The following is a 9669-nucleotide window of genomic DNA, read 5'->3' as shown; positions in this document are numbered from 1 at the left end:
ACATTTCACAATACCTGCATTCTCTTTTTTACTCCAGCTTGCTGGTAAGACTTTGAGCAAGTCACTTAATCATTTTATTGGTCAGCTTAATAGAGAGACATTATTTAGTTTACCTATGTGATGTGCTTCCAGGGACAGAAAGAAATGCAAAGTTCATTCAGAGAATAATTCCATACCAATAGTGTTCCAATGATTGAAAGCCAAATTATGTATTCAATGCTATTTGTATGAGGTCAACACCTGAACATATAAGACAGTAAAGTATTTATTCTAATACTTGCTCAGATTATCTAGACTTAAATACAAAAGTATTGAGTTACACCCCAGCAAAAAATTTCTGAGATTAACAAGTAAAGACAAATTCATGAAATGGAGCACTGACTGTAGACTTAGATGAAATTGCTGAGGATTTGATAGAAATGTGTGTGTACGGAAAGACGGCTAAAGAAAATTGCTGCAAAGAATCTCATTTCTGCATAATTAGGCTTTAATCACTGAAAGACAGGAAGATCGAAACTTTTCCCTTTATTCACTGTTTTTATAATATCAGGTGCAGGATCTGACACCTCTCTCTCTCTAGTCTCTCTGCTTCCCTCTCTCTCTCACCGCCATCCCCCTCTGTCTCTTTACACACACACACACACGCATGCGCGTGCACGTGTGTCTGAAGCTCTACATTACAATTTTGACTATGAGCAGTTTTGGAAAAGATACACCACAGAAAACATAAATAAAAAGTAATCAAAATATTTTTTGAGGTATTTGTTTGGAAGACAAAAAACTACTACTCCCAGACACCTTTTAATCTTTGCCTCCAAAAATAACCATTAATAGCATTTTATTCTGTTATCAAATAACCATTAATAGCAATAATATTTTTAGAAACGTTTCTTAAAATGGGCATTATTTTTAAATGCCCTTAAAGATGTAAGATATAATATGTTAAGATGCATTGCTTTTTATACTCTCATATGTGTTTCTTTAATGCTAACCTGTTACTGGCAATTAGATCTATTTCACAAAGATAATGAAGTTAATTTGGGATTAAAAAAAGGTTTATTGTCAGCCTCACCTTCTACGACTCATTCATTTAATACCAACTTAAGACAATAACATTAACATATTATCTACCATGTCCTACATACTATTCCAATAGATTTTCAAATACTGAATGATTTAATCATTTAATGAATTTTTGATTTTTATAAGGATTTTAGAGATAAAGAAACTCATTTTACAGAAAAATAAAATAAGAATATGAGAGCAATTTATGTTCCAGAAAGTCACATGCTGGTTAATGGTAGGACTGGTGCAATTCTCCCAGCTGTGTTTTCACTCACCACTCTACACTACCTTATCTGCTTACGCATGGGTGATGTGCTTTTATTATCATATGCATTGAGAGTTCTAATATACAGCTAGCTAAACTAAATACTTCACAGTAATTATTTTTAAAAATCATTTTAAAATATATTGCCAGTGAATCAAGTGTTTTAGAATGCATACACAAAGCTACAAAAAATATTTCATATTTTTTACTTGCATTACCTGAATTACACTGAGAACATCATTATTCAGCCATCTAGATACTCAAACACACCACCATCAATAGTCAAGTTCATTTATCTTTAATGTTAAGATACGTAACATTGTGTTATTTTAAACGGAGTTGAAAGTAGAATTTACTCATTTATCCTGACATGTGCAATATTATCGCCAGATCAGATTGTACCATCAATGAACTGAATATTTGGAGAACATTGTCTCTTTGTAAAATCAATTCATATGACCTGCTCTAATTGTTTTTATGCAAGTGTTGCACAACATTTCCATGTTATGAAGTTCTGCTTCTTATTTTAGTTTGCCCTGGAACAAACTATAAAAATTAAGTGCAAGGCAAATATTTCATCCAAATCATTTTTATTCCATTCTCTGTAGTTGGTAGAATTTGCATGCTTTTTATCAAGTTATATTTTCTGTGTTTTGCTTTCTCTTATTTTCCTTTCAACTTGCTTTTGTCATTTATTCATTTTCCTCTCCTGCATTATGCATACATTCTATAGCATTATGCACATACATATGCATATATAAGCTATGTATTAACTATAAACTATTTGTAAACATAGTTACAAATAATACTGAATAATAGAGAAATATATAGTTGTATTAATATGTTCTCACACACTAATAAACTTATGTCCAAGACTGGGTAGTTTATAAAGGAAAGAGGTTTAATGGACTCACAGTTCCACATGGCTGGTGAGGCCTCACAGTCATGGTGGAAGACAAAGGAGGAGCAAAGGCACATCTTACATGGCAGCAGGCAAGAGAGCGTGTGCAGGGGAACTGCCCTTTGTTAAACCATCAGATCTCATGAGAATTATTCCCTATCATGAGAACAGCATGAGAAAAACCTGCCCCCATCATTCAGTTACCTCCCACTGAGTCCCTCCCAGGACATGTGGGAATTATGGGACCTAAAATTGAAGATGAGATTTGGGTAGGAACACAATGAAACCATATCAATAGGCAAATGAATTAAATAGCATTATAAAGGTATGAGGGCTTCATTTTCATTTAGAATGTCATAAGCACTTTCACATAAATTTATATAATTTGCGTACATGAAACTTCCAATACTTGCCTAATCTACCACTAAAAATCTGTACCACAGTTAACTATTTCTGATACAGTGAATCTGGTCAGTGTTCTCCAAATTGCTCACCAGTTTCTGTGTTTAACTCATTAGGTATCTAATAACAGCTATTGATTTATATGTATTCCACGGAATGAATTTAACATTCTAGACTTATAGTTAGTTAACACAAAAGCAAATATTCCTCAAAATTTTCCTGTCAGTATCTGACATTCACATGTCCCTCACTCCATGGAGGTACACAAACTTTCCGGAAACAAACAAAAAAACCTTCTTATTTTTGTCAGAGCCCAAATTCTCTCCCTTTATTACAGGGAAATTGTTTGTTAGGTAAATGCTTTGATCAGTATAATGACATGAAAGATAACTCTCTCCTAGGGCCGTGTTTAATAAAACATAGTTATTCAATGTTCTGCCAGTCAGGTACTGGCTGCAATTTTTGAAAGGACATTTTTCTTAGACAAAGGTGAAAGTTACATTTTACTCATAGTAGTGAAAATTTAGTAGAGAGTGTTGAAAAATGTTCTAGGGCAGGAAAAATAAGAGAGTGAGATAAAAAATAAAGATATAAAATGGATAGGTAAATTTAATTTTTACTTTTGAATTTATGCAATTAGAATACTGTGTCTGTGTTCCTATGAAAACTTCGGTAGTTTGTCCATGTCTACTTTGAGACATATATCCATATATTAATACTACCTCAGTGTGAGGACAGAACAATAGCAAGACTGCTGTTTTGTGGACATCTCTAGCTCTGTGGCACTATTATTTCTTGGATATGAAGATCATCTCATATTCTTCTCCAATGTTTCCTCTTGGAGCTCAAAAATAATTAAGCAAATAGACACCTTTGAAAAATTCAATGAGGCTTATTATAAGGAAAATAACGTTTCTACTTGTATTTCCTTAAACTTTACATTCAACTTGCAATTCTCACTGTATTTATAAATGAAATAAGATTTTGATAAAATTAAAACCACTTAAGTCATCACTTGTTCTTTGGTTTATGCTCAATTAACTTGTAAATTTGACAGATTAAATTTTTCTAACCATCTACAACTATTTATAAATTTCATTAAATAATCATGACACTTCAGATTACAATTACAAGTTCAATATGTCTAATTCTTTCAAGCACTTCAAAACACTTAATAAATTAGACTTTAAGAGCCAGTATGCAATTTGCTGAATTCCATCTGCCTGCCAGAGAGACCACCGATGTGCCACAAGGTTAAGAATTTGTGAATTTAAAACCATAGGTAGGGATGTTGGAGAGCAGAGCTTGAAGACATAGACCTGAATGAGGATGAGTTAATTTAATTTGTGCCATATGTAATGCTAAGACAGAAGTGATATTAAAATGGCTGTAGGATGTTTGTAAACTTGATCCTATGTTCCTCTCTAGAGGTTTCCATGGATAACTGATATATCAAAAATAAAGACATATTGAAATTATATATATATATAAATAATATATAAGTATGTATATATGTATATATGTGTATACATGTGCTAGGTTGTTACCAATTATTAACAAATGTCTTATCACTTGGATATATTATAATTATGTATTTTTAATTTTTATGTTCTGTTAATGAAGTTTCAAGCATTTTGGTGCAATAGTTATCATGGTGACAAGTTTCCAAAATTACCTTGAAAATATGCATCTTAAAATTCTTGAAGCAATATGTATTGCTGAAATAATTATTTTTTCAATTTTGCTTTATCAACTGGTTTTCTCAGGATTCTGTTACCTATATAAACCGATTAAAAAAAAACTGGTGTGTTCCATGTGGAAAGATGAGATATGTAGAAGGATGTTGACTATATTTAAAGTATAAAATAATCCATTTGTAATAATATAATTATTACACACATGAGCATACATATACACATATATAAATGCTACAGTTCAAAACATTTTGAAATTGTAACTCCTCTAGGATGTCTACATTGTATTGGTTTGCACTATCTTATGAGTAATAACAACAATGTGGGATTGCGAAAGTTTTTGAGCACTTTCTAGTTTCTAGGTGCTACCCTAAGCATCTTCTTGGTTACTGGCTAGGGTTATTTTTCATTTTTAAAATTGTTTCACAAATATTATAAATGGTCTTTGAAATTATTTGATTTAGATTTCTTGTGATGTTCATGTTTTTATTCTTTTGTTTCATATTTCAAGTGAAAAGGAGGTTGTCTGGTCTATTATTATTGTAGTGCAACTAAAAGCTTTTATTTTACATTGCATTCATGAATCATATTAATTACAAGGTGATGGCTCGTATTTTTTTCACTTTGAAATCTTTGGATTTGTCATGATTTACATCATCTAAGACTCTATATTTTCCTAAACTCTGAAAAAACCTCAGAATTAAAAATTCACAAAGTGCTGCCCTCAATGCCTTTTTAGAGCTTTCTGGATATATATTTTCAAGCATATTTCATCTTTATTGGTTTGTTCTTATTTTCTTTCTTGAATCTGTTGTGAAAATATTCCATATATTTATTTAAATATTTATGTTACTATTCATAAACTATATTTTAAAATTTTAACTTTTCTTCATAAATTGATCATTATCCTGTCTCTTCAGTATCACTATATACATGTTGTTGCATTTTTCAACTCATTTGTTTGCAGCAGATGTGTTTATTTCTAATTTTTAAGATATGTTTGTGTTAATTTTATTGTTTTATCTTGTTTCTAACTCAAACAATTTATCTTTTAATTTTGATAATTAACTTATCCCTTAAATGTATTATAAAAATCACTATATTTAGTTCAATTGATAACTGAATAAATTAATCAATTGGCATATGAATTTACTTAGTCTAATTTAGATTTCTTGGAATATTTATCACATTTTATATAATTATCCATAGAATGTTTACCTACCTCAATGGGCCTTAAACTCACACATATGTATGGCTATATATGATATCCCTATAGTTAGGATATATTTATAATTGGGATATATCCTAACTATGAATTGTACATATATATCACATTCAGCATTATGTTCCCTTTGCCTAGCAGCAGGTCTGGTATGTAAAACTTATCCAATAAATATTAGTTAAAAAGGATCTAGTCTATCTGCTAGTCATACATATTTGCATATTTTTTTCTTATTAAGTTATATTTAACTCCATAGTTAAAAAGAGTTTCTTTATTTTTCTTCCACTAGCATTGGAACTAATTTATCGATTTCAGTAAATTCTAATTGGCATATGATAGTAAACTGTTATATAATAACTGTTAAATGAGAAATTGTTTTATTATAAATTATCTTCTTCTAATAGCTTTTTTTCCCACAGCAGATTTCTCTTTTTTTCTGGTAGCAGAAATCCCCATCTGATGCCAATTCCTCATCATAATAAGGGAATGTAATCAAGGATTTGCTAATAATATGAATAGATGTGCAGTGACGGACAGAGGTGGTATAGTGGGTTTATTCTTCTTAGGGCAGTGGCCTTGTGCTCTGTAACCCAAGGGTGAAAGCTCATGCACTCTTAGCAACAAGTAAATTGTAATAATATGCCCCAGATATTTCTTCATTTATTTGTAAATTATATACAGCTTAGTCTATTCTGAAAATATACAGTTTTTAAAAATTTGTAAAACAAATATACTTTTTTTTACTATGTAAAATTAAATGTCACTAACTAAGAGTAAAAATATTTACTTGGCCAATTTTGTTCACTTGGGAGCTTCAGCACTTACTGATCATTAGAGTTACTCTGATTTTTGTCTTTCTTGAGTACTGACGTTGAGCTAGTCCTTTGTTAGTCACCTTATTTTATCAATAAACATTATTTTGTAGTTAGTATCAGTTACTGTTGCTTGCAACTGCAGAAAAATAATAAGGAAAGTAAAGTTAATATTAAAGTATAGATAAGGCACCCTCAAGGACATGTGTGGTATTGGGCCAAGATATAGAAAAAGCCACAGATATCTACTATCATAGACACATTCACAGGATTGAAGGAATGCTTAGAACACTGAAAGGGTACTTAGTTAGACATATATTAGTCAATTTGAGGAAGGGATTGCATGACTCTGCTGGCACTCACCAAATGCCATACACTCCCATGACCTTCCATTACTCCATTGCTTCTTGTCACAAACTTCACTTAAAGTAAACTTAAAAAATAAAACTTAAAAAAAGGTATAAAATACGTTTGTGTTTTTGTTTCCTTTTTTTTTTTTCAGCAATATAGTCAGTTAACTTGGCTCCATGGGAAATAATTTATGTTTATTTTTTTCAAAATTACCTAATTTTTCAAGGGATTGTATGGTAAAATTGATCCAGCTTTATCCATTCTCTCAGTTGTGCCTTATGTCAGATTTATTTCATTTATATCTATTTATAAACAGGACCAATTTACTACCTGCAAAAATCCATGCAGAAATGATTCTCCTGTGGCTTGAGGTACTGTGATTTGTGTTTTAAATAATTTCAAATGTAACCTAAATCTCTTATAAAATTCATCTTCACCTTCTCGTCTGTTACGAAACCGTGCTGTGCTTTGATGAAATAGGCGAGCATGCACACTGATCACCATTTTTAATCATTTCATAATTCCGATATTCTAATAATCATAAGTTACATTTTTCTCTTTGCAGATGATTAGATTTTGTGTGAAGTTCTTTAAAGCAATGCAACATTAGTGGTTAATATATTTCAGAAACTCCAATGAGTTCTTAGAAATCTGTTCTCTCTGAATTCTAAACAATGGAATAGATATATCATAATTTCTATTGCTACAGGTTCTAAAACAAGACAAAACTACAGGCATCTGTTGTTTTCTGTATCCATCATTTACATAATTATATAAATTATAACTTCCATATCCTTTGAGTCTTGCTTATTTAAATTTTATATATTTCAAATATCTCGCCCTTGTTCTTTATTGTGATGATGTTGGTTTTAATAATACTAGCTTAGCTTTGTCACTCGATAACTGCATTTGTATTGCTCCCATCGAGTTAATTTTCTCTCCTATAAGCCTAAGTCTTCAGAAAATAGAAACAAAGTGTACCCACTTCTCAGACTGAGCTCATTTCATGCTGTTTTGTTTTTTTTCCCATTTGAATTAGAGTGTTGTGTGAAGACTCTAAAATCTCTGTTTCACACATTGCATTACTTTTTAGAATATTAAAATAAAATTTCAGAAACGTTTTACTCTCTCATGACTAAGATATATTTAAATGTTTTGAGGTAAAATTCATACATTGTCTGAAAGTATGAATTTCCATTACTTCTGTTATATATTACAAATAAAACAAGATTGTCATATTGTCAGTTTGCTTTATTTATTATTATTATTTTTTACTAATAACTCCTAAAGAACACAAGCCAGACATTGGCCTTGTTGTTTAAAAAGCTAATAGTCTTATTTCCTAGTCTTTTTCACATTTGATTTTACTCTGTCAACCCTTTTCTTAAATTTTGTTTCTGTTTCTTGCATAAAAAAGGATTTCCCTTGTATAGTAAATATAAATTTTGGAAGACTTGAAGATAAATTCAAAGTGAATACAACATAAGTTGAATTTAATCTTTTTAAAAATATATAATGGTCTTTTAGATTATTAAAACGTAACACTTGCCAATTGTTTCTGATCACTTTTGGTAAAAGAAAATATCATTTGAGACTGTTACTTCTGAGGTGTAAGGTAGGAAGAAAAGTGATCTTTTCAGTTAATATCTTAATTTATGCACCTTAACAAGTGCAAAGATTTCTCATATAATCAAACTCCAATTAAAATATTATCAGATTCCTTCAAATAATCATAACTATAAAATAGCAATTTGACAATGTCCAGAATTAGGTATTTATTGCCATGTAAATCTAGTTATTTTCAGGAGGAAAATTATCATACATAATTTATAGTTGAAGAAATTGGAAAATACTAGCAAGGCTGAAATGTCAATAAATCACAGTGTGATATTAAAAAATATTTCTCACCCTAAAACATATAAACTTTTAAAGTGTTTGCCCACAACATTAAAGAGGAAAGTGAGATTCTTAAACCAATATCTGTTTTTTGACTTAGTTAGTGCTGAATACGTATATGCTTTTGTATTCATTTTTGTAGTTTATATTCATTTTTGTCTAACAACTTTTGCTTTATTAAAATGTACATGTAAGAATCATACAGGTTTTTGAGAAACATGGATGGAATTTCACAGCTGATTGAGATAATGCTGTATCTTTAACTTTATGTAAAGAAAAGACATATGATTATTTTCCTCTAATCCAAATTTCATGATTTTAATTGACCCTGATATAGGTGAAATTTCTTTTCCCAAATCATTCTGAAAAAGTTTTAATAATAGGAAAAGTTTATATTATAGAGGTTAATCTGAATCTAATACTTGTTTAATCAGATAATTTTATAAAACATCACTGCTAAAAGTAGAATAGAGAGGACTGTTTGTCCAAAAGCCTTAGCAATATGTTAAATATATTTAAACAGATAAACACTGACTTTACTGATGTATCATATTGTATTGACAAAATATTTTTGTGTAATAAGAAAAACTGCCAACAGAAACAGTGTTAACTTACCTATTGTCAGTTACTCACTTTGTGCCACTTCCAGACCCTGACAGTTCTGTTAAAAGAGCAGACACTGAAACGTCATTAAAGAATATAGACTCTTAAAGATGCACTAAGTAAGTTGGTAGAAATAATCACTCAGCAAAAAAGGAGATGTATGTGGTAATGTGAGGCAGGGAATATGTATGTATGCAAATATATATTTTGCATTTAGCTATTTACAAAGGAAGAGTGAAATAGAATTTTAAAAATATCTATGATTACCTATTGATGCTGCTTGAAGGATTGTATCCTTTATTTGATATTCTGAAACTCTAATAATTTATTCTACAACCTGTTATATTATTTTCTACTCTACCCTAAGGACAAATATGTTTATTTTCTAAATAAATTATGAGCATCTTGAATAACAGGGTTATATTCTATTATTCTTTCAATATCTCAATTTACTTTGC

This window comes from Macaca mulatta, chromosome 17, assembly GCF_049350105.2.
Source record: "Macaca mulatta isolate MMU2019108-1 chromosome 17, T2T-MMU8v2.0, whole genome shotgun sequence".
NCBI classification, from domain to species: Eukaryota; Metazoa; Chordata; class Mammalia; order Primates; family Cercopithecidae; genus Macaca; species Macaca mulatta.
The sequence above is the reverse complement of the archived record's forward strand: the minus strand, read 5'-3'. Positions refer to the sequence as shown.